The sequence below is a fragment of the Triticum urartu genome, chromosome 1 (genome assembly GCF_003073215.2).
Source record: "Triticum urartu cultivar G1812 chromosome 1, Tu2.1, whole genome shotgun sequence".
NCBI lineage: Eukaryota > Viridiplantae > Streptophyta > Magnoliopsida > Poales > Poaceae > Triticum > Triticum urartu.
In genome coordinates, this window is record NC_053022.1 from 429,256,649 (window position 1) to 429,283,266 (window position 26,618).

The following is a 26,618-nucleotide window of genomic DNA, read 5'->3' on the forward strand; positions in this document are numbered from 1 at the left end:
TCATGATAGAGAGTCTCCTATGTTGTCACTTTCATATACTAGTGGGAACCTTTCATTATAGAACTTGGCTTCTATATTCCAATGATGGGCTTCCTCAAAATGCCCTAGGTCTTCGTGAGCAAGCGAGTTGGATGCACACCCACTTAGTTTCTTTTTGAGCTTTCATACACTTATAGCTCTAGTGCATCCGTTGCATGGCAATCCCTACTCACTCACATTGATATCTATTGATGGTCAGCTCCATAGCCCGTTGATACGCCTAGTTGATGTGAGACTATCTTCTCCTTTTTGTCTTCTCCACAACCACCCTTCTATTCCACATATAGTGCTATATCCATGGCTCATGCTCATATATTGCGTGAAGATTGAAAAAGTTTGAGAACATCAAAAGTATGAAACAATTGCTTGGCTTGTCATCGGGGTTGTGCATGATTTGAAATATTTTGTGTGGTGAAGATAGAGCATAGCCAGATTATATGATTTTGTAGGGATAGCTTTCTTTGGCCATGTTATTTTGAGAAGACATGATTGCTTTGTTAGTATGCTTGAAGTATTATTGTTTTTATGTCAATATTAAACTTTTGTCTTGAATCTTATGGATCTGAATATTCTTTCCACAATAAAGAGAACTACATGGATAAATATGTTAGGTAGCATTCCACATCAAAAATTCTGTTTTTATCATTTACCTACTCGAGGATGAGCAGGAATTAAGCTTGGGGATGCTTGATATGTCTCCAACATATCTATTTTTTTGTTCCATGCTATTATATTATCAACCTTGGATGTTTTATATGCATTAATATGCTATTTTATATGATTTTTGGGACTAAACTATTAACCTAGAGCCCAGTGTCAGTTTCTGTTTTTTCCTTGTTTTTAACTACCGCACAAAAGGAAAATCAAACGGAGTCCAATTGACCTAAAACTCCGCGGAGATCATTTTTGGACCAGAAGAAGCCCACAGAGTATCGGAGGTGGGCCAGAAGAGTCCCGAGGCCACCACGAGGGTGGGGGGCGCGCCCTATCCCCCCTGGGCGCGCCCCCTGCCTCGTGGCCGCCTCGTGGCCCCCTGACCAACTTCTTTCGCCTATATATATCCATATACCCTAGAAACATCGAGGAGCAGAATAGATCAGGAGTTCCGCCGCTAAAAGCCTCCGTAGCCACCGAAAACCAATCTAGACCCGTTCCGGCACCCTGCCGGAGGGGGGAATCCCTCTCCGGTGGCCATCTTCATCATCCCGGCGCTCTCCATGACGAGGAGGCAGTAGTTCCCCCTCAGGGCTGAGGGTATGTACCAGTAGCTATGTGTTTGATCTCTCTCTCTCTCTCTCTCGTGTTCTTGAGGTGGTATGATCTTGATGTATCGCGAGCTTTGCTATTATAGTTGGATCTTATGATGTTTCTCCACATCTACTCTCTTGTAATGGATTGAGTTTTCCCTTTGAAGTTATCTTATCGGATCGAGTCTTTAAGGATTTGAGAACACTTGATGTTTGTCTTGCATGTGCTTATCTGTGGTGACAATGGGATATCATGTGATCCACTTGATGTATGTTTTGGTGATCAACTTGCGATTTCCATGACCTCGTGAACTTACACATAGGGGTTGGCACATGCTTTCGTCTTGACTCGCCGGTAGAAACTTTGGAGCACTCTTTGAAGTTCTTTGTGTTGATTGAATAGATGAATCTGAGATTGTGTGATGCATATCGTATAATCATACCCATGGATACTTGAGGTGACATTGGAGTATCTAGGTGACATTAGGGTTTTGGTTGATTTGTGTCTTAAGGTGTTATTCTAGTACGAACTCTATGATAGATTGAACGGAAAGAATAGCTTCGTGTTATTTTACTACGGACTCTTGAATAGATCGATCAGAAAGGATAACTTTGAGGTGGTTTCGTACCCTACAATAATCTCTTCGTTTGTTCTTCGCTATTAGTGACTTTGGAGTGACTCTTTGTTGCACGTTGAAGGATATTTATATGATCCAATTATGTTATTATTGTTGAGAGAACTTGCACTAGTGAAAGTATGAACCCTAGGCCTTGTTTCCTAGCATTGCAATACCGTTTACGCTCACTTTTATCATTAGTTACCTTGCTGTTTTTATATTTTTAGATTACAAATACCTATATCTACCATCCATATTGCACTTGTATCACCATCTCTTCACCGAACTAGTGCACCTATACGATTTACCATTGTATTGGGTGTGTTGGGGACACAAGAGACTCTTTGTTATTTGGTTGCAGGGTTGTTTGAGAGAGACCATCTTCATCCTACGCCTCCCACGGATTGATAAACCTTAGGTCATCCACTTGAGGGAAATTTGCTACAGTCCTACAAACCTCTGCACTTGGAGGCCCAACAACGTCTACAAGAAGAAGGTTGTGCAGTAGACATCACTATCCTATGATGTTTGAGTAGACTCGTTTTTTCCTATGGGTTAATTGATGATCGTGATTTGTTTGAGTTGTTGTCCTATGGTGCTCTCCGTGTCGCGCAAGCGTGAGGGATTCCTGCTGTATGGTTTGCAATATGTTCATGATTTTCTTATGGTGGGTGGCATGAGTGACAGAAGCATAGACCCGAGTAAGTAGGTTGTTTGCGTATGGGAGTAAAGAGGACTCGAGGCCTTATAATGCTATGGTTGGGTTTTACCTTAATGATCTTTAGTAGTTGCGGATGCTTGCTAGAGTTCCAATCATAAGTGCATATGATCCAAGAAGATAAAGTATGTTAGCTTATGCTTCTCCTTCAAATAAAATTGCAATAATGATTACCGGTCTAGTTATCGATTGCCTAGGGACAAATAACTTTCTCGTGACAAAAGCTCTCTACTAAAACTAACTTAGTTGTGTCTTCATCTAAACAACCCCTACTTTTTATTTACGCGCTCTTTATTATCTTGCAAACCTATCCAACAACACCTACAAAGTACTTCTAATTTCATACTTGTTCTACGTAAAGCGAACGTTAGGCGTGCGTAGAGTTGTATCGGTGGTCGATAGAACTTGAGGGAATATTTGTTCTACCTTTAGCTCCTCATTGGGTTCGATGCTCTTACTTATTGAAAGAGGCTACAATTGATCCCCTATACTTGTGGGTTATCAAGACCTTTTTCTGGCGCTGTTGCTGGGGAGTTATAGCATGGGGTGAATATTCTCGTGTGTGCTTGTTTACTTTATCACTAAGTAGTTTTTATATTGTGCTCTTGTTTTCTATCTTTAGTTATGGGTAGAAAATGCAAAATACTAAAAAATAGTGGTACCTACTGAACCAATGGTTGAAGAACCACTCAAAATCTATCACACTACTGAAGCTTTTTACTTGGATCATCTTCGATCCCTATGTGCTCGGGCTGAAACCCCAACTAGCTTAGTTGAGGGCAAATCTTTAGATGAACATGCTTGTTATGTGCTACACCGCATATCTGAAAGAGGGAAACTTTTACTGGATCAAATTCATCGTTTGCAGTGCTATGCTTGGAATTTATGTGAAATATATGATTGTACTTGTTGTTCTAAAGACCCTAAGAAACACCTTCCTTACCAATGTGGGTTTAGTGATAATGGAATCATATCTTCGTATACTAAGGGTGTTTACAATTACTATGATGTTCAACAAATTGAAGAATTTGTTGCTTTTAGGGGTACTTGTGAAATTGCTTCTTTTATTGAAGAGTGTGATACTACTCTCTACAAATCTGGAAATTTGGCCATACTTAAATATTTCTATGATAATTATGCTTCTAATCCTTATATTAAACCATATATTGAGGACTCCTCCGCTGTCCAAGAAGAGACTAATATTTTGCAGGAGTCTATGGAAGAAGAAATTAATGACATTGTGAGCTCATTGGATGAAAAAGATGAGGAGGAGAGCGAATAAAAAAGGAGGAAGAGCGGATTGATCACCCGTTCCCACCTTCTAATGAGAGTAACTCTTCAACTCATACCGAAGGATGATTGCTATGATGATTGTTATGATCCCGTTGATTCTTTTGAAATATCCCTTTTTGATGATGCTTGCTATGCTTATGGCCAATATGCTAATATGAATTATGCTTATGGATATGAACTTGCCATAGTTCCTTATGTTAAACATGAAATTGTTGCTATTGCACCCATGCATGATAGTCCTATTATCTTTTTGAATTCTCCCCACTACACTATATCAGAGAAGTTTGACCTTATTAAGGATTGTATTGATGGGTTGCGTTTCACTACTACACATGATGATTTTGATAGATATAATATGCATGTTCTTGATGCTCCTACTTGCAATTATTATGAGAGAGGAACTACATCTCCACCTCTCCATGTTTCCAATATGATAAAATTGCAAGAAACCGTTTATACTATGCATTGGCCTTTACTATGTGTGCATGAATTTTTCTTTTATGACATGCGGATGCATAGGAAGAGAGTTAGACTTCGTTGTTGCATTATATATGTTACTTTGTGCTCACTACTAAATCACAAATCATTGTTAATTAAATTTGGCTTTGATATACCGTGGGATCCGGGTGGATCCATTACTTGAGCACTATATGCCTAGCTTACTGGCTTTAAAGAAAGCGCTGCCAGGGAGACAACTTGGAAGTTCTAGAGAGTCATTTATTTCTGTTGAGTGCTTTTATAAAGTTTAAAAACAAAAAAATAAAGAGGGTAACCCAAAACTTTTCAAAAAGGAAAGTGAAAGTGAGAGAGACAAGCATTGTTAAAGTGGAGGAGCTCCTTGAACTTTGTTCATGCTCACGGAAACTTTGTGAATATTAATTACATGAACTTTTCAACAAAAATAATTATCCCCTTGTAAAATTCCATTTTATTATAAAAATAATGTGCCAAGGTTTGCCTTTAGGATGTTTACATTGCTTATTGCTTCGTGCGGTGCAAAACAGAAACTTTGGCTGTAGTGCGCGATTTTACGTCTTTTACTGGAACGTCAAATGGTTCTTAAACTTTTTGCACTGTCTCTCTATACAAATTGTTTATTTTTCCTAATTTTTTTAGAATTTTTGGAGTACCAGAGGTATGGTGAATGTTCAGATTACTATAGACTACCCTGTTTAAGACAGATTCTGTTTTTGATGCATAGTTTGCTTGTTTTGATGAAACTATCAATTTCTATCAGTGGATTAAGCCATGAAAAAGTTATATTACAGTAGCTACAATGCAAAAAAAGATATGAATTGGTTTGCAACAATACTTAGAGTAGTGTTTTGCTTTATTATACTAACGGATCTTATCGAGTTTTCTGTTGAGTTTTGTGTGGATGAAGTGTTCGAAGATCGAGGAGGTCTCGATGTGAGTAGAAGGAGGAGAGGCAAGAGATCAAGCTTGGTGATGACCAATGCACACCAAGTAAATATTCAAGGAGACTCAAGCTTCTGAGCTTGGGGATGCCCCGGAAGGCATCCCATCTTTCTTCAACAAGTATCGGTATGTTTTCGGATTCGTTTCGTTCATGCGATATGTGCAAATATTGGAGCATCTTTTGCATTTAGTTTTCACTTTTCTTTTATGCACCATGCTGGTATGAGATAGTCCATGGTTAATTTATAGAATGCTCTTTGCACTTCACTTATATCTTTTGAGTATAGAATGCTTCATGTGCTTCACTTATATCATTTGAAGTTTGGATTGCCTGTTTCTCTTCACATAGAAAACCGCCATTTGTAGAATGCTATTTTGCTTCACTTATATTTGTTAGAGCATGGGCATATCTTTATTTGTAGAAAGAATTAAACTCTCTTGCTTCACTTATATCTATTTAGGAAGATGACAGGAACTGGTCATTCACTTGGTTGGTCATAAAATCCTACATAAAACTTGTAGATCTCTGAATATGATATGTTTGATTCCTTGCAATAGTTTTGCGATATAATGATGGTGATATTAGAGTCATGCTAGTGGGTAGTTGTGGATTGTAGAAATACTTGTGTTGAAGTTTGTGATTCCCGTAGCATGCACGTATGGTGAACCGTTGTGTGATGAAGTCGGAGCATGGTTTATTTATTGATTGTCTTCCTTATGAGTGGCAGTCAGGGACGAGCGATGGTCTTTTCCTACCAATCTATCCCTCTAGGAGCATGCACGTAGTACTTTGTTTCGATAGCTAATATACTTTTGCAATAAGTATGTGAGTTCTTTATGACTAATGTTGAGTCCATGGATTATACGCACTCTCACCTTCCATCATTGCTAGCCTATTCGGTATCGTGCATTGCCCTTTCTCACCTCGAGAGTTGGTGCAAACTTTGCCGGTGCATCCAAACCCCGTGATACGATACACTCTATCACACATAAGCCTCCTTATATCTTCCTCAAAACAGCCACCATACCTACCTATTATGGCATTTCCATAACCATTCCGAGATATATTGCCATGCAACTTCCATCATCATCATATACATGACTTGAGCATTCATTGTCATATTGCTTTGCATGATCGTAAGATAGCTAGCATGATATTTTCATGGCTTGTCTGTTTTTTGATATCTTTGCTATGCTAGATCATTGCACATCCTGGTACACCGCCGGGGGCATTCATATAGAGTCATATCTTTGTTCTAGTAATGAGTTGTAAGTAAATAAAAGTGTGATGATCATCATTATTAGAACATTTTCCCAGGTGAGGTTATCAAAATAAAAGAGGCCAAAGAAGCCCCCCCCCCAAAAAAAGAGAGGCCAAAGAAGCCTAAAAAAAGAAAAAAAAGAAAAAAATAAAAAAGAGAAAAGAGAGAAGGGACAATGTTACTATCCTTTTTCCACACTTGTGCTTCAGAGTAGCACTCCACCATGTTCTTCATATAGAGAGTCTCTTGAGTTATCACTTTCATATACTAGTGGGAATTTTTCATTATAGAACTTGGCTTGTATATTCCAACGATGGGCTTCCTCAAATTCCCTAGGTCTTCATGAGCAAGCAAGTTGGATGCACACCCACTTAGTTTTAGTTTGAGCTTTCATACACTTATAGCTCTTAGTGCATCCGTTGCATGGCAATCCCTACTCCTCGCATTGACATCAATTGATGGGCATCTCCATAGCCTGTTGATTAGCCGCGTCGATGTGAGACTTTCTCATTTTTGTATTCTCCACACAACCTCCACCATCATATTCTATTCCACCTATAGTGCTATGTCCATGGCTCACGCTCATGTATTGCGTGAAAGTTGAAAAGGTTTGAGAACATCAAAAGCATGAAACAATTGCTTGGCTTGTCATCGGGGTTGTGCATGATTTGAATATTTCGTGTGGTGAAGATGGAACATAGCCAGACCATATGATTTTGTAGGGATAACTTTCTTTGGCCATGTTATTTTGAAAAGGCATGATTGCTTTATTAGTATGCTTGAAGTATTATTGTCTTAATGTCAAATGATAGACTATTGCATTGAATCACTCGTGTCTTAATATTCATGCCATGATTAGATTACATGATCAAGATTATGCTAGGTAGCATTCCACATCAAAAATTATCTTTTTTTATCATTTACCTACTCGAGGACAAGCAGGAATTAAGCTTGGGGATGCTGATACGTGATATGTCTTCGTCGTATCTATAATTTTTGATTGTTCCATGCCAATATTCTACAACTTTCATATACTTTTGGCAACTTTTTATACTATTTTTGGGACTAACATATTGATCCAGTGCCCAGTGCCAGTTCCTGTTTGTTGCATTTTTTTGTTTCGCAGAAAATCCATATCAAATGGAGTCCAAACAGGATAAAAACTGACGGAGATTTTTTTGGAATATATGTGATTTTTGGGAAGAAGAATCAACACGAGACGATGCCCGAGGGGGCCATGAGGCAGGGGGCACGCCCCAGGGGGTCAGGCGCGCCCTGGGCCCTCGTGGCCACCCCGTAAGGCGGTTGGTGCCCTTCTTTCGCCGCAAGAAAGCTAATGTCCAGATAAAAATCATGTCCAAAATTTAGCCCAATCGGAGTTACGGATCTCCGGGAATATAAGAAATAGGGAAAGGGCAGAATCTGGGACGCAGAAACTGAGAGAGAGAGACAGAGAGACAGATCCAATCTTGGAGCGGCTCTCGCCCCTCCGCCGCCATGGAGGCCATGGAACAGAGGGGAAACCCTTCTCCCATCTAGGGGGAAGGTCAAGGAAGAAGAAGAAGAAGAAGAAGAAGAAGGGGGGGCTCTCTCCCCCTCTCTCCCGATGGCGCCGGAACGCCGCCGGGGCCATCATCATCACCGCAATCTACACTAACAACTTCACCGCCATCATCACCAACTCTTCCCCCCTCTATGCAGCGGTGTAACCTGTTGGGGAATGCAGTAATTTCAAAATTTTCCTACGCACATGCAAGATCTATCATGGTGATGCATAGCAACGAGAGGGGAAGAGTGTTGTCCACGTACCCTCGTAGACCGTAAGCAGAAGCGTTATGACAACGCGGTTGATGTACTCGTACGTCTTCACGATCGACGGATCCTAGTACCGAAAGTACGACACCTCTGTGATATGCACACGTTCGGCTCAGTGACGTCCCACGAACTCACGATCCAGCAGAGTGTCAAGGGAGAGCTTCGTCAGCACGACGGCATGATGACGGTGATGATGATGCTACCGGAACAGGGCTTCGCCTAAGCACTATTACGATATGACCGAGGTGGATTATGGTGGAGGGGGGCACCACACACGGCTAAGGGATCAATGATCAACTTGTGTGTCTATGGGGTGCCCCCTGGCCACGTATATAAAGGATGGAGGGAGGAGGAGGCCGGCCCTCATAGGGCACGCCCAAAGTGTGGAGTCCTACTAGGACTCCCTAGTCCTAGTAGGATTCCACCTCCCACATGGAATAGGAAATAGGGAAGGGAGAAGGAGAAGGAAGGAAGGGGGCGCCCCTTTCCCTAGTCCAATTCGGACCAGTCCATGGGGAAGGGGCGCGATCACCCTTGAGGCCTTTCTCTCCTTTCCCGTATGGTCCATTAAGGCCCAACACGAATTCCCGTAACTCTCCGGTACTCCGAAAAATACCCGAATCACTCAGAACCTTTCTGATGTCCGAATATAGCCTTCCAATATATCGATCTTTACTTCTCGACCATTTCGAGACTCCTAGTCATGTCCCCGATCTCATCCGGGACTCCAAACAAACTTTGGTCATAAAATCACATAACTCATAATACAAATCTTCACAGAATGTTAAGCGTGTGGACCCTACGGGTTCGAGAACTATGTAGACATGACCGAGACTCATCTCTAGCCAATAACTAATAGCGGAACCTGGATGCTCATATTGGTTCCTACATATTCTACAAAGATCTTTATCAGTCAAACCGCATAACAACATACGTTGTTCCTTTTGTCATCGGTATGTTACTTGCCCGAGATTCGATCGTCGGTATCCTCATACCTAGTTCAATCTCGTTACCGGCAAGTCTCTTTACTCGTTCCGTAATGCATCATCCCGCAACTAACTCATTAGTCACAATGCTTGCAAGGCTTATAGTGATGTGCATTACCGAGAGGGCCCAGAGATACCTCTCCGACACATGGAGTGAAAAATCCTAATCTTGATCTATGCCAACTCAACAAACACCATCGGAGACACCTGTAGAGCATCTTTATAATCACCCAGTTACGTTGTGACGTTTGATAGCACACAAGGTGTTCCTCCGGTATTCGGGAGTTGCATAATCTCATAGTCTGAGGAACATGTATAAGTCCTGAAGAAAGCAGTAACAATGAAACTGTAACGATCATCGTGCTAAGCTAACGGATGGGTCAAGTCAATCACATCATTCTCTAATGATGTGATCCCGCTTATCAAATGACAACTCTTTGTCCATGGCTAGGAAACTTAACCATCTTTGATTAACGAGCTAGTCAAGTAGAGGCATACTAGTGACATTCTGTTTGTCTATGTATTCACACATGTACTAAGTTTCTGGTTAATACAATTCTAGCATGAATAATAAACATTTATCATGATATAAGGAAATATAAATAACAACTTTATTATTGCCTCTAGGGCATATTTCCTTCAGTCTCCCACTTGCACTAGAGTCAATAATCTAGTTCACATCATCATGTGATTTAACACCAATATATAGTTCACATCTTTATGTGATTAGTTCACATCTCCATGTGACTAACACCCAAAGGGTTTACTAGAGTCGATAATCTAGTTCACATCGCTATGTGATTAACACCCAAAGAGTGATCATGTTTTGTTTGTGAGAGAAATTTAGTCAACGGGTCTGCCACATTCAGAGCTGTATGTATTTTGCAAATTTTCTATGTCTACAATACTCTGCATGGAGCTACTCTAGCTAATTGCTCCCACTTTCAATATGTATCTAGATCGAGACTTAGAGTCATCTAGATCGGTGTCAAACGCTTTCATCGACGTAACTCTTTACGACGAACTCTTTGTCACCTCCATAACCGAGAAACATTTCCTTATTCCACTAAGGATATTTTTGACTGCTGTCCAGTGATCCACTCCAAGATCACTATTGTACCCTCTTGCCAAACTTATGGTGAGGTACACAATAGGTCTGGTACATAGCATAGCTTATTTTATAGATCCTATGACTGAGGCATAGGGAATGTCTTTTCATTCTCTTTCTATTTTCTGCCGTGGTCGGGTTTTGAGTCTTTACTCAACTTCACACCTCGCAACACAGGCAAGAACTCCTTCTTTGACTGTTCTATTTTGAACTACTTCAAAATCTTGTCAAGGTATGTACTCATTGAAAATATATCAAGCGTCTTGATCTATCTCTATAGATCTTGATGCTCAATATGTAAGTAGGTACATCGAGGTCTTTCTTTGAAGAACTCCTTTGAAACACTCCTTTATGCTTTCCAAAAAATTCTACATTATTTCCGATCAACAATATGTCATTCACATATACTTATCAGAAATGATGTAGTGCTCCCACTCACTTTCTTGTAAATACAGGCTTCACCGCAAGTTTGTATAAAACCATATGTTTTGATCACTTTATCAAAGCATATATTCCAACTCTGAGATGCTTGCACCAGTCCATAAATGGATCGCTAGAGCCTGCTCACTCTGTTAGCACCTTTAGGATTGACAAAACCTTCTGGTTGCATCATATACAACTCTTCCTTAAGAAATCCATTAAGGAATGCAGTTTTGACATCCATTTCCCAGATTTCATAAAAAGCGACAACTGCTAGCATGATTCGGATAGACTTTTAAGCATCGATACAAGTGAGAAAATCTAATCGTAGTTAACACCTTGATCTTGTCAAAAACATTTTGCAACAATTCGAGCTTTGTAGATAGTAACACTACTATCATCATCCGTCTTCCTCTTGAAGATCCATTTATTCTCAATGACTCACCGATCATCGGGCAAGTCAATCAAAGTCCATACTTTGTTCTCATACATGGATCCCATCTCAGATTTCATGGCCTCAAGCCATTTTGCGGAATCTGGGCTCATCATCGCTTCCTCATAGTTCGTAGGTTTGTCATGGTCTAGTAACATGACTTCCAGAACAGGATTACTGTAACACTCTGGTGCGGACCATACTCTGGTTGACCTACGAGGTACGGTAGTAACTTGATCTGAAGTTTCGTGATCATCATCATTAGCTGTAGGGACCAGACCTCAAACGGTCCGATCTCTGTGCATCAGTGTCATCCCTAGATTAGTAATGCTGACACGCACAGTACTTGAAGGATTTATAACAGAGTAGCAATCACACACTTATTACATTGAATGTCTCAAAAGAGAACTTATTACAAAATAATATGGCTTAAGGCCATCTAATAACGATAAAAGCGGAAGGCTTGGAAGATAAGTGAGTCCATCAACTCCAACGGCATCACTGAGTATAGAACCACGACCTAAGGCTCCTTACTCGTCGTCTGAAAAGTCTGTAACATGAATGTTGCAGCCCGAAAACGGGTCAGCACATGGAATATGCTGGCAATGTAACACATAGAGAGTAGTGAACAGAAATAGGCTATACTACATGCATATATGGCTGGTGGAAAGCTCTATGGTTATAGTTTTGCGTAAAGCCAGTTTTTCCCTACTGCAAAGGAATAAATTTTATTTAACTATCATGGTGGTTGTTAAACATTGAGAGCGTAGACACCCTCTCAATCCCAATTAAATATCATCATTTAAACCCAACAAAATTAATTAAAGTCACATGATGAGATTCACATGATAATCCAAGTACTAGATACTCAAGACGTCCATAACCGGGGACACGGCTAACCATGATTAGTTTATACACTCTGCAGAGGTTTGTGCACTTTTCCCCACAAGACTCGATCTCCTCCGTTGGGATTCTCGCACTACATGGTGTTTGAGAAACGGATGGCCGAGACATAGTCTTTCAGAAGCGCTAGCACCTTACGACCGGGTAGGCCGTTACACCTACTTTCCCCTACATCTGCTAGTCTACCACTGTAAGAGTTCGCACGACTTAATCAACTATGCTAGAGTCCATAGTAGCTTGTGGCTGCACACGGAAGTTTCTAGTATGAATAATCTCATGATCCCTTGGAGCCTGGGAGGCGGTCCATAAAGAAAAACAACAGGCAATCGCTGGAATACCCAGGTGCCTCAATCCACCCAGATGTGTATTAAAGTTGCCACCTTAAGTTGAACCATTAATTAACATTCTCACATCTATCATGGATACACTCAAACCCAATCCACGTCTACAAGCATAGCATGGCATAAGCAAATGTAGAAGTAACTCCCAGGGTTTGATAGTAAAACAGGTAATAGGTACTACCTCATCTACTTCCCAGAACCCACATATTAATCAGATCCTATTCATGCAATGGCTTCAGGGTTGATCTAATGCAATAAAACTGGGTAGTAAAAGGTATGATCAAAGTGTTACTTGCCTTGCCTATGATCCGCGAAACCTAGAGATTCGAAGTAGCAAGCGGCGCACTCCAGGTACTCTGTCGCAAACAGACAAATAAGCATACTATAAGTACTCATCTAATGCATAGGTAAAACTCAAATAAGAGATCTAACCAGAAGGTTCAACTTAAGAACTCCGGTTTGCAAAAGAAACAAATCGAACGAAACAAGGAAAGTCAAACGGTCGAAAGAAAACAAGCTTCGATTACTAATCTGGACCTAAATCAAATTTTACAGAAGCAAAAACTTGTTTGAGTTGGTTAAACGGAAAGAGGGTTTCGAGACGAAACTCTAGGCGCTTGAATCGTCTGATTCCGATAAAAGAGCGAAAAGTTAAACTAAAACGAAAATCGGATCAGAAATCGCGATCAAAATAATCGCGGAAAATCCGAGAAAAAGAAAAACTGACGAACATATTAACAAATGAACGTTCGTTATCTGAAACTAAACGGTGAACTCGTCCGTTAAAACGAACGAACGAGCGAACGCTCGCTAGACCAAAAAACCGATCTAATAAAAAACCTAGGATTTTCAAGGAAAAACCGGATCGGTTTTCTCCGGAAAACCGGCGGCGAACGGCGCGGCTACCTCGTCGGACTCCGGCGGGACTCGGGGCTCCGGCGGGGCGGGGCGGCGTCGTCGTCGGCGGCGGCTGCGGGAGGCGGGGCAGGGCGAGGTGGCGGGGCGGGGTGGCGGTGCGGGTATTTATGAGAGGGGGGCGAGGTGGCTTGGGGAAGGGGCCGTCTCGGGAGGCGTGCTCCTCCTGGACTCGGGCGGCGGCGGCTTCGCTCGGGATTCCGGTCCCGAGCCGGTGCGGGATACGGCGGCGGCGCGGGCTTTGCCCGGCTCGGCTGGGCCTTCGGCCCAGTCGGGCACGCGAATAGTTTTTTTTAAACAATTCCACCAAAACTAAGAAAAATTCTAGAAAATAAAATAAAATTCTAAAAATGCCAAAATAAATTTTCGCCGCCTAAATAAAATATTTAGAACGAGATGAACATTTTCTTGGCCCTAAAATGCAGTTTTGAAAAATGTGCAATTTTTCCTAAATTCAAATAACACTAGCCAAATCTCCAAAATAAAATATTATTTGATTTTTGATTAAATCCTCAATATTTCTTTATTTTGGGAAAGTCATTTTATTCCCTCTCTCATATTTCTATAATGGAAATAATTGAAGATAAAATAAATAAAATCAAATGATCCTATCTTCAAAATTTGAGAAAACTCAAATATGAAAATAACGAAACCCCCAACTCTCTCCGTGGGTCCTTGAGTTGCGTAGAATTTCTGGATCAGGCCAAAAGCAAATAAAATATGATAAGCAGTGATGATCTAATGTATAACATTCCAAATTGAAAATTTGGGATGTTACAAACCTACCCCCCTTAAGATGAATCTCGCCCTGGAGATTCGGGTTGGCTAGAAAATAGGTGAGGGTGGTCCTTCAGCAGATCTTCCTCTCGCTCCCAGGTGGCTTCATCCTCGGTGTGGTGGCTCCACTGAACTTTGCAGAACTTGATAACCTTGCTGCGGGTGACTCGGCTGGCATACTCGAGAATCTTGACTGGTTTCTCCTCATAGGTCAAATCACTATCCAACTGAATCGCTTCCAGCGGCACTGTATCTCTCAGCGGTATATCCGCCATTTCTACATGGCACTTCTTCAACTGGGAAACGTGGAACACGTCGTGAACTCCCGACAATCCCTCGGGTAATTCTAATTTATAAGCAACTTCTCCCATGCGTTCCAAAACTCTGTATGGTCCCACAAAACATGGCGCTAACTTTCCCTTAACTCCAAAGCGCTTAACTCCTCGAAGTGGAGATACACGAAGATAAACTCTATCTCCGGCTTCGTAAACTATCTCCTTGCGTTTAGAATCTGCATAGCTCTTCTGCCTGGACTGGGCTACCTTGAGCCTATCGCGAATCAATTTCACCTTCTGTTCAGACTCCTTAATCAAATCTGGTCCAAATAACTGGCGGTCTCCAACTTCGTCCCATGACAATGGTGTTCTGCACCTTCTTCCGTACAAGGCTTCAAAAGGGGCCATCTTCAAACTGGATTGATAACTGTTGTTGTAAGAGAACTCCGCATATGGCAAGTTGTTATCCCAACTTGATCCATAATCTAGCGCACAAGCTCTCAGCATATCCTCCAAAATCTGATTGACTCTCTCGGTCTGTCCATCGGTCTGCGGATGAAAAGCTGTACTGAACTCTAGTCTGGTACCCAAAGTTTTGAGCAACTGATTCCAGAACATTGAGGTAAACTGAGTTCCTCTATCTGATACAATGCTCCTCGGAACTCCATGCAACATACGATCCTGGTCATATATATCTTTGCCAACTTAGCACTGGTGTAAGTGGTCTTCACTCAGATGAAATGAGCTACCTTCGTCAAGCGATCTACTACAACCCATATCAAATCATAGCCTGAACGGGTCCTGGGTAATCCCGTGATAAAATCCATGCCTAGCTTATCCCACTTCCATTTGGGTATCGGCAATGGCTGTAGCAATCCTGCTGGCTTCTGATGCTCTGCCTTTACTCTCTGACATACATCACAAACTGCTACATACTCTGCAATATCCTTCTTCATTCTGGTCCACCAGAAGGTGTCTTTCAAATCCAAATACATCTTGGTATTTCCTGGGTGAATCGAGTACGGCGAATCATGGGCCTCTTGCAGAATTAGCTTCCTGGTCTCCGAGTCATTAGTCACATAAACGCAGTCCTCAAACCATAAGGTATCGTGTTCATCCTCACGAAATCCTTTAACTTTTCCCTTGCTCATCTTCTCCTTTATGGTGGCAATCTCCTTGTCGGTCTTCTGAGCTTCTCTGATCTTATCCATCAGAGTAGACTGAATCTCCAATGCTGCTACATAGCCTCTCGTAACTATCTCCAAACATAGCTCGCGAAGATCCTCGGCTAACTCCTTTGGCAACTCTCCGGTCATTAGTGTGTTGACATGGCTCTTGCGGCTCAATGCGTCAGCTACTACGTTAGCCTTTCCGGGATGATAATGTAATCTCATATCATAATCCTTGATGAGCTCCAACCATCTCCTTTGCCTGAGATTCAACTCCTTCTGCGTGAAGATGTATTTCAAACTTTTGTGATCCGTGTACACCTCACAATGGTTTCCGATGAGAAAATGTCTCCACGTCTTTAATGCGTGCACTACGGCTGCTAACTCCAAGTCGTGTGTAGCATAATTCAATTCATGCGGCTTAAGCTGTCGTGAGGCATATGAAACAACTCTTCCCTCCTACATAAGCACTGCTCCAAGTCCTCGACGTGAAGCGTCGCAATATACTTCATAATCCTTGCGCTGATCTAGCAGAATCAACACTGGCGATGTAACCAAACGTTTCTTCAACTCCTGGAAACTGGCCTCACATTCTTCAGTCCATTTGAACTTTGTATCCTTCTTCAACAACTCCGTCATAGGTTTTGCAATTTTCAAGAAATTTTCAATGAACCTCCGGTAGTATCCTGCGAGTCCAAGAAAACTTCGGATCTCTCCAACTGTTGTTGGGGCTTCCCAATTTGTCACAGTGACAACCTTGGTGGGATCTACGGCTATTCCTTCTCCGGATATAACATGTCCGAGGAATCCCACTTCCTTCAACCAAAACTCACATTTGCTGAACTTGGCGTATAACTGATGTTCTCTGAGCTTACCAAGTACCAAACGCAAATGTTCTTTATGTTCTTCTTCATTCTTCGAGTAAACCAGTATATCATCAATGAACACTACGACAAACTTATCCAAAAACTTCATAAAGACTTTGTTCATCATCTTCATAAAGTTAGCAGGTGCGTTAGTCAGGCCAAATGACATAACGGTATACTCATACAGCCCATACCTTGTGGTAAAAGCTGTCTTAGGTATGTCCTGCTCTCGAATCTTCAGCTGGTGGTATCCTGATCGCAAATCAATCTTGGAAAATACCTTAGCTCCTTGCAATTGGTCAAACAAATCATTTATCATCGGCAGTGGGTACTTATTCTTGATCATCACCTCATTCAATCCTCGATAATCAACAACCATCCTTAACAATCCATCCGTAGCAACGTCATCCGGGGCATAACATGCTAACTTACTAAAGTCATCCACGTATTGGCCAACTGTCTGTCCTCCTTGGCGCAAGTTGTGAAACTCATGCTTCTTCATGGCCATAGCTCCTGCTGAAACATGGGCTATACGGAAAGCCTGCTGAAATTGGTCCCATGTCACCGTGGCTATAGGGTAGGTGACAGTGTAATTCTCCCACCATGATGCTGCTGGTCCATCCAACTGATGTGCGGCAAAACGCACCTTCTCAGTGTCAGTACATCCTGTAGTGGTTAACTCCCTTCCAATCTTGCGGAGCCAATCATCTGCTACTATAGGCTCAGTGCTACTGGAGAACACCGGCGGATTCAATCTAAGAAAACGGGTTAAGTGATCAACAGGTGGTGGTGGTGGTGGTGGGTTGTTGTTGTTGTTCCCCTGATTCTGATTCTGGACTAGCAACTGCATCAACACATTCTGCTGCTGGATCAACTGAGTGAGCTCCGGTGGAAATGCAAATCCATTGTCACGTCTCGGAGGCATCTGATGGGTTTAGAGGGGAGAGATTAGAATAGAATGAGGTCTAATGAGAAAACACTACCCATATGCACATGAGACAAACTCAAAAATTTCACTCAATCAATCAATCAAGTCATACAATCGGTCTAACTATCGCAAAAGTGCTCGGACTACTCTATTTACATGGTGGAATACTACTACTGATGTGGTGGTCTACTAGAAATATTCCTCGGTTGCAGACTCCATGATATCTGCTCCAGTTCTGTCTTCATAGTCATCATCGTTCAGGTCAGAGTCGGTGTCGTCGATGATGATGTAGTCTTCCGGGCGAATCTCCTTGGGTTCTTCATCTTCTTCTATTGGTGTGGGGCCTCCCATGAATATTCTGATCTTCTTAATCAGGTCGTCATTCTTCTCCACTAGTACGACGATTTCCTCCTCATAATCTTCACGTGTAGCCTTGAGTTCTTCCTCCAGCTTCGTGATTCTTGTCATCACCTTCTTCAGATCTATCATGCCTGCGCACATCTGGTTTTCCTGACGTCGAATGTGCTGGTTTAATTCCTGGATAAAAGCTGCGATTGATCTATCCTTCCGGGTGCCGATCATCTCCCATTGCTCATCTCGGCGCCCACAAATCTGGTAGATAGTATCCTTGAGATAATTGCGGTAAACTTCTCCAATACGTCCCATGGCGATGTGGGCTGCCATGCTCTTTCCTAGACTCCAGGTTGGTGCATCAAAGGAAAACTCTATGGGCTCGGTGACTGGCACGAACGTTCTTCCTGGAACTTGAACTTGAATCATCCAGCGCTCCTCCTCGGGTAAAGTGGCGTTGTAGGTCCCGGTGAAGCTTGGTACTCCGATGTTCAGGTACTTAGTGACTTCCTTTAGGTGGCATCCAAACGGTGTATCTTCATCCGGTTGCGTGAACTTGTTCCTTGCATCCGCCATCCTAAAAGAGTAGAAAAGATGAGAAGTCAGAATGAGAAGAGAGTGGTGATGTAGGTCTTTATCTTAGTGGTCGTGTCCTACAGTCAGCATGTGCTCTGATACCATCTTGTAGGGACCAGACCTCAAACAGTCCGATCTCTGTGCATCAGTGTCATCCCGGGATCAGTAATGCTGACACGCACAATACTTGAAGGATTTATAATAAAGTAGTAATCACACACTTATTACATCGAATGTCTCAAAAGAGAACTTATTACAAAATAATATGGCTTAAGGCCATCTAATAACAATAACAACGGAAGGCTTGGAAGATAAGTGAGTCCATCAACTCCAACGGCATCACTGAGTATAGAACCACGACCTAAGGCTCCTTACTCGTTGTCTGAAAAGTCTGCAACATGAACGTTACAGCCCGAAAATGGGTCAGCACATGGAATATGCTGGCAATGTAACACATAGAGAGTAGTGAACAGAAATAGGCTATACTACATGCATATATGGCTGGTGGAAAGCTCTATGGTTACAGTTTTGCGTAAAGCCAGTTTTCCCCTACTGCAAAGGAATAAATTTTATTTAACTATCATGGTGGTTGTTAAACATTGAGAGCGTAGACACCCTCTCAATCCCAATTAAATATCATCATTAAAACCCAACAAAATTAATTAAAGTCACATGATGAGATTCACATGATAATCCAAGTACTAGATACTCAAGACGTCCATAACCGAGCACACGGCTAACCATGATTAGTTTATACACTCTGCAGAGGTTTGTGCACTTTTCCCCACAAGACTCGATCTCCTCCGTTGGGATTCTTGCACTACATGGTGTTTGAGAAACGGATGACCGAGACATAGTCTTTCAGAAGCGCTAGCACCTTACGATCGGGAAGACCGTTACACCTACTTTCCCCTACATCTGCTAGTCTACCACTGTAAGAGTTCACACGACTTAATCAACTATGCTAGAGCCCATAGTAGCTTGTGGCTGCACACGGAAGTTTCTAGTATGAATAATCTCATGATCCCTTGGAGCTTGGGTGGCGGTCCATAAAGAAAAACAACAGGCAATCACTGGAATACCCAGGTGCCTCAATCCACCCAGATGTGTATTAAAGTTGCCACCTTAAGTTGAACCATTAATTAACATTCTCACATCTGTCATGGATACACTCAAACCCAATCCATGTCTACAAGCATAGCATGGCATAAGCAAACGTAGAAGTAACTCCCAGGGTTTGATATTAAAACAGGTAATAGGTACTACCTCATCTACTTCCCAAAACCCACATATTAATCAGATCCTATTCATGCAATGGCTTGAGGGTTGATCTAATGCAATAAAACTGGGTAGTAAAAGGTATGATCAAAGTGTTACTTGCCTTGCTGATGATTCACGAAACCTAGAGATTCGAAGTAGCAAGCGACGCACTCTGGGTACTCTATCGCAAACAAACAAACAAGCATACTATAAGTACTCATCTAATGCACAGGTAAAACTCAAATAAGAGATCTAACCAAAAGGTTCAACTTAAGAACTCCGGTTTGCAAAAGAAACAAATCGAACGAAACAACGAAAGTCGAAGGGTCGAAAGAAAACAAGCTTCAATTACTAATCTGGACCTAAGTCAAATTTTACAGAAGCAAAAACTTGTTTGAGTTGGTTAAACGGAAAGAGGGTTTCGAGTCGAAACTCTAGGCACTTGAATCGCCTGATTCCGATAAACGAGCGAAAAGTTAAACTAAGAAGAAAATCGATCAGAAATCGCGATCAGAAATAATCGCGGAAAATCCGAGAAAAAGAAAAACTGACGAACAGATTAGCGAACAAATGTTCGTTATTTGAAACTAAACGGTGAACTCGTCCGTTAAAACGAACAAACGAGCGAACGCTCGCTAGACAAAAGAACCGATAAAACCGATCTAATAAAAAAACCTAGGGTTTTCAAGGAAAACCAGATCGGTTTTCTCCAGAAAACCGGCGGCGAGCGGCGCGGCTACCTCGTCGGACTCCAGCGGCTCGGGGCTTCGGTGGGGCGGGGCGGCATCGGTGGCGGGTGCGGTAAGCGGCGGCTGCGACGGCGAGCGGCGGCTGCGGGAGGCGGGGCAGGGCGAGGTGGCGGGGCGGGGTGGCGGTGCGGGTATTTATGAGAGGGGGGCGAGGTGGCTTGGGGAAGGGGCCATCTCGGGAGGTGTGCTGCTCCCGCACTCGGGCGGCGGCGGCGGCTTCGCTCGAGACTCCGGTCCCGAGCCGGTGTGAGAGACGGCGGTGGCGCGGGCTTGGCCCGGCTCGGCTGGGCCTTCGGCCCAGTCAGGCGCGCGAACAGTTTTTTTAACAATTCCGCCGAAACTAAGAAAAATTCTAGAAAATAAAATAAAATTCTAAAAATGCCAAAATAAATTTTCACCGCCTAAATAAAATATTTAGAACGAGATGAATATTTTCTTGGCCCTAAAATACAGTTTTGAAAAATGTGCAATTTTTCCTAAATTCAAATAAAACTAGCCAAATCTCCAAAATAAAATCTTATTTGATTTTTTATTAAATCCTCAATATTTCTTTATTTTGGGAAAGTCATTTGATTTCCTCTCTCATATTTCTATAATGGAAATAATTGAAGATAAAATAAATAAAATCTAATGATCCTATCTTCAAAATTTGAGAAAACTCAAATATGAAAATAATGAAACCCCCAACTCTCTCCGTGGGTCCTTGAGTTGCGTAGAATTTCTAGATCAGGCCAAAAGCAAATAAAATATGATATGCAGTGATAATCTAATGTATAACATTCCAAATTGAAAATTTGGGATGTTACATTAGCTTCCTCACTAATTGGTGTAGGAATCACTGGAATTGATTTCTGTGATGAACTACTTTCCAATACGGGAGAAGGTATAATTACCTCATCAAGTTCTAGATTCCTCCCAGTCACTTCTTTTGAGAGAAACTTCTTCTCTAGAAAGGATCCATTCTTAGCAACAAATATCTTGCCTTCAGATGTGTGATAGAAGGTGTACCCAACAGTTTCCTTTGGGTATCCTATGAAGACGCATTTCTCCGATTTGGGTCCGAGCTTATCAGGTTGAAACTTTTTCACATAAGCATCATAGCCCCAAACTTTTAGAAATGACAACTTAGGTTACTTGCTAAACCACGGTTCATATGGTGTCGTCTGAATGGATTTGATGGTGCCCTATTTAACGTGAATGCAGCTGTCTCTAATGCATAACCCCAAAACGATAGTGATAAATCGGTAAGAGACATCATAGATCGCACCATATCTAATAAAGTACGGTTATGATGTTCGGACACACCATTACGCTATGGTGTTTCAGGTGGCGTGAGTTGCGAAACTATTCCACATTTGTTTCAAATGAAGACCAAACTCGTAACTCAAATATTTTCCTCCACGATCAGATCACAGAAACTTTATTTTCTTGTTACGATGATTTTCTACTTCACTCTGAAATTCTTTGAACTTTTCAAATGTTTCAGACTTATGTTTCATCAAGTAGATATACCCATATCTGCCCAAATCATCTATGAAGGTATGAAAATAACGATACCCGCCGCGAGCTTCAACACTCATCGGATTGCATACATCAGTATGTATTATTTCCAATAAGTCAGTTTCTTGCTCCATTGTTCCGGAGAACGGAGTTTTAGTCATCTTGCCCATGAGGCATGGTTCGCAAGCATCAAATGGTTCATAATCAAGTGATTCCAAAAGCCCATCAGCATGGAGTTCCTTCATGCGCTTTACACCAATATGACCTAAACGGCAGTGTCACATATAAGTGATGACTACAAGTGTGGGGGATCTATCGTAGCCTTTTCGATAAGTAAGAGTGTCGAACCCAACGAGGAGCAGAAGGAAATGATAAGCAGTTTTCAGTAAGGTATTCTCTACAAGCACTGGAATTATCGGTAACAGATAGTTTTGTGATAAGGTAATTTGTAACGAGTAGCAAGTAATAAAAGTAAATAAGGTGCAGCAAGATGGCCCAATCCTTTTTGTAGCAAAGGACAAGCCTGCACAAACTCTTATATAAAGGAAAGCGCTCCCGAGGACACATGGGAATTATCGTCAAGCTAGTTTTCATCATGTTCATATGATTCACGTTCGGTACTTTGATAATTTGATATGTGGGTGGACCGGTGCTTGGGTAATGTCCTTACTTGGACAAGCATCCCACTTATGATTAACCCCCATTGCAAGCATCCGCAACTACAACAGAAGTATTAAGGTAAACCCAACTATAACATGAAACATATGGATCCAAATCAGCCCCTTACGAAGCAACGCATAAACTAGAGTTTAAGCTTCTGTCACTCTAGCAACCCACCATCTACTTATCACTTCCCAATGCCTCCCTCTAGGCCCAAACAATGGTGAAGTGTCATGTAGTCGACGTTCACATGACACCACTAGAGGGATGACAACATACATCTCATCAAAATATCGAACGAATACCAAATTCACATGACTACTTATAGCAAGACTTCTCCCATGTTCCCAGGAACAAAAGTAACTACTCACAAAGCATATTCATGTTCATAATCAGAGGGGTATTAATATGCATAATGGATCTGAACATATGATCTTCCACAAAGTAAACCAACTAGCATCAACTACAAGGAGTAATCAACACTACTAGCAACCCACAGGTACCAATCTGAGGTTTGGATACAAAGATTGGATACAAGAGATGAACTAGGGTTTGAGATGAGATGGTGCTGGTGAAGATGTTGATGGAGATTGACCCCCTCCCGATGAGAGGATCGTTGGTGATGACGATGGTGATGATTTCCCTCTCCTGGAGGGAAGTTTCCCCGGCAAAACAGCTCCGCCGGAGCCCTAGATTTGTTCCGCCAAGGTTCCGCCTCGTGGCGGCGGAGTTTCTTTTCCCGAAAGCTTGCTTCTGATTTTTCTCGGACGAAAGACCTCATATAGCAGAAGATGGGCATTAGAGAGCCACCAGGGGGCCCACGAGGCAGGGGGCGCACCCAGGGGGTAGGGTGCCCCCATCCTCGTGGCCAGGGTGTGGGCCCCCTCTGGTGCTTTCTTTTCTCATTACTTTTTATTAATTCCAAAAATGACTTCCGTGAAGTTTCAGGACTTTTGGAGCTGTGCAGAATAGGTCTCTAGTATTTGCTCCTTTTCCAGCCAGCCCAGAATTCCAGTTGCCGGCATTCTCCCTCTTCATGTAAACCTTGTAAAATAAGAGAGAATAGGCATAAGTATTGTGACATAATGTGTAATAACAGCCCATAATGCAATAAATATCGATATAAAAGCATGATGCAAAATGGACGTATGAACTCCCCCAAGCTTAGACTTCGCTTGTCCTCAAGCGAATGCCGATATCGAAAAATATGTCCACATGTTTAGAGATAGAGGTGTCGATAAAATAAAATACGGACATGAGGGCATCATGATCATTCTTATGCTAAAGTAACAATTCAATCACAATTTCAAGTATGAATCATAAACTTCATTGAGAACCAACAAACTCTAATCTCAGTAATTGAGGCAATTGCAATTTATCATAACATAGGAAAGAGTCCATATAAGAGCTTTTTAGAAAGTCCACATACTCAACTATCATTTAGTATTTCACAATTGCTAACACTCACACAATATTTATGGGTATGAAGTTTTAATCAGACACAGAGAAAGATATAGGGGCTTATAGTTTTGCCTCCCAAGTTTTTACCTCAAGGGTAATGTCAACAATAATAGTTCATGAAAACTCACATCCAATTAGCTATATTTATCAGGATCTTTCCAACACATTGTGCTTGCCAAAGGATAAAATGTAAAAAGGAAAGGTGAAGATCACCATGACTCTTATATAAGGTGGAAGATAAAAGTAAAAGATAGGCCCTTCATAGAGGGAAGCATAGGTTATCATGCGCTTTTATGGTTGGATGCACAAAATCTTAATGCAAAAGAACGTCACTTTATATTGCCACTTGTGATATGGACCTTTATTATGCAGTCCGTCGCTTTTATTTCTTCCACATCACAAGATCGTATAAAGCTTATTTTCTCCACATTAATAGATCATACATATTTAGAGAGCAATTTTTTATTGCGTTCACCGATGACAACTTACTTGAAGGATCTTACTCAATCCATAGGTAGGTATGGTGGACTCTCATGGCAAAGACGGGTTTAGGGATATTTGGAAGTACAAGTAGTATCTCTACTTGGTGCAAAGAAATTGGCTAGCAAGAGAGGGAAAGGCAAGCTCAACATGTTGGATGATCCATGAAAATATAATTTATCTCAGATGGAAGAAAACATAACCCATTACGTTGTCTTCCTTGTCCAACGTCAACTCTTTAGCATATTGCTACCTCTTGAGCACTGCGTTGGTTTTCCCTTGAAGAGGAAAGGGTGATGCAGTAGAGCAGCGTAAGTATTTCCCTCAGTTTTTGAGAACCAAGGTATCAATCCAGTAGGAGGCCACGCACGAGTCCCTCACACCTACACAAACAAATAAACTCCTCGCAACCAACATGATAAAGGGGTTGTCAATCCCTTCACGGTCACCTACGAGAGTGAGATCTGATAGATATGATAAGATAATATTTTTGGTATTTTTATGATTAAAAGAAATAAAGATGCAAGTAAAATAAATGGCAAAGGAAATAACTAAGTATTGGAAGATTAATATGATGAAAAATATACCTGGGGGCCATAGGTTTCACTAGAGGCTTCTCTCGAGAGCATAAGTATTACGGTGGGGGAAAAAATTACTGTTGAGCAATTGACAGAATTGAGGATAGTTATGAGAATATCTAGGTATGATCATGTATATAGGCATCACGTCCAAGACAAGTAGACCAACTTCTGCCTGCATCTACTACTATTACTCCACACATCGACCGCTATCCAACATGCATCTAGAGTATTAAGTTCAAGAGAACAGAGTAACGCTTTAAGCAAGATGACATGATGTAGAGGGATAAACTCATGCAATATGATATAAACCCCATCTTGTTACCCTCGATGGCAACAATACAATACATGCCTTGCTGCCCCTACTATCACTAGGAAAGGACACCGCAAGACTGAACCCAAAGCTAAGCACTTCTGCCATTGCAAGAAAGATCAATCTAGTAGGCCAAACCGAACTGATAATTCGAAGAGACTTGCAAAGATAAACAATCATACATAAAAGAATTCAGAGAAGATTCAAATATTGTTCATAGATAAACTTGATCATAAAACCACAATTCATCGATCTCAACAAACACACCGCAAAAGAAGATTACATAGAATAGATCTCCACAAGAGAGGGGGAGAACTTTGTATTGAGATCCAAAAAGAGAGAAGAAGCCATCTAGCTGATAACTATGGACCCGTAGGTCTGAAGTAAACTACTCACACTTCATCGGAGAGGCTATGGTGTTGATGTAGAAGCCCTCCGTGATCAATACCCCCTCCGGCGGAGCTCCGGAGAAGGCCACAAGATGGGATCTCATGGATACATAAAGTTACGGCGGTGGAATTAGGGTTTTGGCTCCGTATCTCGTAGTTTGGGGGTACGTAGGTATATATAGGAGGATGGAGTATGTCGGCGGTGCAACATGGGCCCCACGAGGGTGGAGGGCGCGCCTGGGGGGGGGGGTAGGTGCGCCCCCTACCTCGTGCCTTCCTCGTTGATTGCTTGACGTAGGGTCCAAGTCCTTTGGATCATGTTTGTTCCGAAAATCACGTTCCCGAAGGTTTCATTTCGTTTGGACTCTGTTTGATATTCTTTTTCTGCGAAACCCTAAAATAGGCAAAAAAACAACAATTCTGGGCTGGGCCTCTGGTAAATAGGTTAGTCCCAAAAATAATATAAAAGTGTATAATAAAGCCCAATAATGTCCAAAACAGGATATACTATAGCATGGAACAATCAAAAATTATAGATACGTTGGAGACGTATCAAGCATCCCCAAGCTTAATTCCTGCTCGTCCTCGAGTAGGTAAATGATAAAAATAGATTTTTTTATGTGGAATGCTACTTGGCATAATTTTAATGTAATTCTCTTAATTGTGGTATGAATATTCAGATCCGAAAGATTCAAGACAAAAGTTTAATATTGACATAGAAATAATAATACTTCAAGCATACTAACTAAGTAATTATGTCTCTTCAAAAT